Raw genomic sequence first — 4,858 nt, 5'->3', positions numbered from 1 at the left:
TGTTAACTTGCAAGGTGTTTTGTTGCCTATTCTTCAATCATAAAGTTTCAGTCTTGTTTAGAGCACTTTTGAAAAGTCATTTTTGTTTTTGCTTTTAAAGAAAACTTATTGGAAACTTGGTTTTGCTTTCTTGGACCTTGTTTTGATTCAGTTTCTTTTTTTTGAGTGAAAGTGCACTTTTTGTTTGTCTAATATTTTCTTTTAGTTTTTGGACAAAAATGAGCATTAGCAACTTATATTCTATCTAAACATCTTAAGTGGCGAATTAGAATTGATAAACAAGTTACTTTCATGTTTTGATTTAGAGTAGTCTTAAGTTTTTCATCAGCATGTACTCATTGCATTAGGATAAATTTGTGCATCTTTTAGGGCATCCATAGTTTTGTTAATTTTTGTGAGTGTGAAGCTTGAGTCAAAGAAAAGAAAAGAAAAGAAAAATTTGTTAATTTCGTAGAAGTTCCTCTGAACCTTGTAGAAATTTCTTTCATCGAAGAACAAAATGAGTGCATTTGCATATAGTTTGGTTTCTATTAATTTCTTTTGCGTCATAAAACCACATGTTTCAATTCCGCTTATCCCTTGACTTAAGAACAACCCATTTAAAAACAAGCGCTAATTAAAATACACTAAAACTTTTTTATAATTGTCAAGTTAGATAGACCAACAAGTTTTAGGATATTTTAGGGCCTTGGATTAGGCGAGTCAAGAGAAAACTCTCCAAGGCCATTTAAACTGTCAAACATAGGAGTTTGAATAGTGAGTGCAAACCAATAGCATTAGGAAGACCAGGAAAGCTCCGGATCTAGGAGTTAAGCACGAGGGTTTTTGAAGATAAGGAAGAGAGATACCCCCTCTCCTACTTTTCAAATCTTACCTCAAGATTGTTTTTCATAGCTTGTGACATGAGTTGGTAACCTCAGTTGCTTTTCCTAGGGATCTAGATAAGTGTTTGCGGAGGGGAATCCCGTGGCACCTGAGGTCGACGTTGTATCACTCTCAACGGTACTACTGGAGGGCACCCTTGCAAAGATTGGGGGCTTTCACCGGTGCAGGTTGTTGTTAGGTCAGCTTAACTTCCTCTATTACCTTTGTTGGTAGGACTAGGCCGTCATTATCCCAAACTATCTTTGAAAGGCCCCTTACTTCACTTTCTTGTATTTTGGTGTCCGGTCCTCATCACCCGGAGCAGAAATACTTGAAAGTTGTTTGACTGGTTGACATCTTTTAGGGATTTTTTAGTGTGTACTCTATCCTCTTAGTTGGCCTAGCTTTCATTTTTTCTTGAGTATTTAATTAGATCTTAATAAAAAATTCAAAGTGGCTGACCGATCGCCTAGACGGTGTCGAAGACTTCATGGTCTTTCACCACCAAGTTTAGAGCCTTCTCCTAGAAGTCCCAGAGGTAATACTACCGGTCGGTTTCATTATGTGGTAGCTGATCCATCAAGGATTGATCCTCCCCTTGGGGGCATTAGTGTTCAAGACAGGCCTGGTAGTTCTGCAGAATGAGAGACGAACACTCCAGTTCTTTCTCGAGTTCTCTTTCAATCTAAAGATAACATAGAGGTAGAAGAACTCCAAGAGTTGTTAGTGGCTTTGAATTCTCCCCTACCTCTAGCCATCCAGATGTATTAAAATACGTTGGGACCCTAATGCATAGACCATCAAGTCCTAGTCATATTACGCACTTACCTTCCATGACCATCACTGGAAGCATGGCTTCTACCACAAGTGTTAGAACTATGTACACTCCAACATCAGTACAAGGGGGAGGAACTATTTCCATCCCCTCTACATCTTTATTTGGGTCTTTTGCTAGCACATCCTTAGTTGGGTCTATCTCCATTCCTTCTATGAGTGGAAATTCCCAAGCCAATACTTTTAGTTCTAGATTCTTCCTGTTTGGCACACATTCATGGGGTATTCCGTTAATTCAATTTAGTGACTCTGCATCCATGATCGGTGGGTCGGCTTCATTTCAGGGTTTTTCTTTTGGAAGTGGTCATATACCACATTCCAACCTGACGATAGGATCTATGCCTTTTTCCACTATAGGACAAGGCAGTAATCCCTTTCAAGGTTGGACTAACCCTACGGTTAGTGGCATGGGAACTGGGAATCCGTTTTTCGGCCAACAAGGGAATAGGTCGTACTCCATAGTTAATGCATTTCGAAGTATTCCTCCCTTAGCTTCGATTTGGAATCCTTATCAAGGTTTATCAACTCCTTACAATCCTTTAGGAGGGAGCTTCGCTGCTTATGGAGGTTTTTAGGCCGAAGTTGGTCAAACTCTGAGTTTTGCTAGATCACAAGGTTAACCTTTTGGTTCACCTCATTCTGCTGGTTACTTCGGGTAGCCTGGTGCCTTCCAAAATCCAGGCCAATCTTTTCAGAACTTTGGGAGCTTCGCCTAGTCTGGGTGGAATCCCCAAGGTCCTCCTAGGCTTTCTTTTCTGGCAATGTTGAATTTGCCAGATCTCACGAAATTAACAAACAATCCAATCAAATACAATCTGGCATGGCCTCTGGTCCCAACCAAACTCCCTCTATACATTCCAAAGTTCAAGAGGAAGGGCGACGAAGACTTAGGCGACCATGTAACCACATTCCATTTGTGGTGCTCATCAACCTCCCTTATCGATGACTCAGTTAGGTTGAGACTTTCTCAACGCATCTTGACTGGTAATGTAGCCAAGTGGTATATAGAGTTGCCACAGGGCAGCTTTACATCTTTCATTGACTTAGATAATATTTTCCTAAATCATTTCCAGTTGCTTGTCCGTTATGATTTCGGAACTGAACTTCTGGCCAATTTCCGTTAGGATACGGCAACTCACATTTCTGATCACATTCAGGAATGGAGACAGAGAAAGAGGCTCATCAAAGCTGAAATTCCTCAAAAATACTGTCTCGAATGGTTTTTGAAATCTTTACAACCTGAAATCTCTAAGGATGTCTCTCTGTCAAGAGTCTATTCTGAGGAGCAAGCTATTTTTAGGGCCCATCAGTTAGAATTGATTTACTCTCTGTCTGGGATTCTACAAAAAATCTTGCCTGATGCTCCCGGGACTAAGGTTGATATGGCTAAGTCAAAGCGAGGTCCCCATGCGGATGGTATTGTTGGATCAATAGACACAAATGTGGTGAACTTGTTGAGCCAATTGTAGTAGTTGTCTTTACAAACTGCTCCTCACAACCATGTCACATCGTCTAACCCTTCATCTTCCCAACCCTCTTTGGTTAATGCCTTCCAATCTTCCAACCCGAAAGGATATCAAAATTCCATTGGGAAAAAGAAAGGACAAGGTAAGAAAACGAGTCAAGATGGGAAGGCTGATGCAAATAAATCTAAGAATAATGTCGGTGGTGGTGGAAATGAGTCTAGAAAGAAAGTCAAGTTTCCATGCATGTTATGCAGTGGAGACCATTTAACTCATCTCCACCAAAAAATTCAAGATACTCAGTGCTTGTTGGGGCAGCAAGGGACTTCTAGCTCTCAAGCTGTGTTAACCAACCCTTTTCCCCAATGGTAACAACTGCATGCTGGTACAAATTCAAACCCTGGTACCTCTATAGGGGACAACTAGGAAGGGGAGAAATCATCAAATTTTTTCATAATGGTTTCTCATGCTAATGTGGCCACACGGTCACGAGATTATGGTGAAGGTGAAACTTCCAAGGATAAATCAGTTCACGAAACTACCAACCCATTTCATATTGAACGACCCTCTTTCAAGACTATACCTGGATACTGAAAGGTTCCACTAAACACGCGACTATCAACCCTAAGATTAGGGTAGCCCATAATTACTCCATTGTCGAGGATCTGCCTCAGAGTCCATGTGCTATGTCCACTTTAGAGGTTCTCCAGTCGTGTCCTTCTGAAAGAAGTTCCTTTCTTTCGACAATGGGGGCAATGGATCCAAACAATTCTTTAGCTCTCACTTTGATATGGATAATGTCAAAAAGAGACTTCCTCATCATATGGATTTCCAGGTAAAGTCTACTTACTGGAAAACTAATATTTTTCAGACAGTTATAGACGAGGGAACTTCCACGTGTGTCATGTCTATGTCATGTTCGAAGGAAATTGGATCGCCTTCAGTTGTTCCTTCACCAACCCTCTTGACAGCATTTGATGGTCATTCTCATAGGCCATTATCCAGGCCTTTCCCATATGTGTTGGGGGGAAGGTCATCAATATTGAAGTAGAAGTCATTGATGCTAACCTAGATTACAATCTGCTCTTAGGAAGGAACTGGGTATATGAAATGGATGTTGTTGTTTCGACTCTGTTTCATGTCATTTTCTTTCCTCATGAAGCGAAAATTGTCAAGTTTTATCAATTGGATTATTCTCCAGTTGATCCTCGAGCAACTTTGAATTCTACTATTCCTTTAGTGGATAACCCTCATCTGCCTATTGAGAATCTAGGAGTTGGGATGTACTCTTCATTGATGGGTATGTTTGATCTTCCCCCTCCTACAGCTAGAATAGATACAATTTCATCCTCCAAGGACCCCTTATGGAAAGAGTTTGTTCAAGCTCATTATTTTTCAGATCTTGGAGCCTTATCTTCATCTGCGACCACATCAGATGACGGCAAGGTGGGTGGAATAGAATCTCTTATATCTACAGCAGAGCCTAGATATGAATCTATCGATAGCTCTGTAGATGATCATCCCACTCCTTCCTCAGAGAAAGAGTTAGATGGTCATGTCGCACCTTTTTGGACCCTTGATTCCACTTCTGCGTTGGATTGCTTGGATAATGTTTTTCCATCCGACGAAGTGATTTTCGAAGCAATGACGACTGTAGATCAACCTTTGTAAGATTTACATCATCATCTGTGTTGTAG

This window comes from Pinus tabuliformis, chromosome 4_1 (assembly GCF_031772625.1).
Source record: "Pinus tabuliformis cultivar Carrire ecotype Pingquan chromosome 4_1, CPIR1, whole genome shotgun sequence".
Classification (NCBI taxonomy): Eukaryota; Viridiplantae; Streptophyta; class Pinopsida; order Pinales; family Pinaceae; genus Pinus; species Pinus tabuliformis.
Note: the sequence above shows the minus strand (reverse complement) of the source record.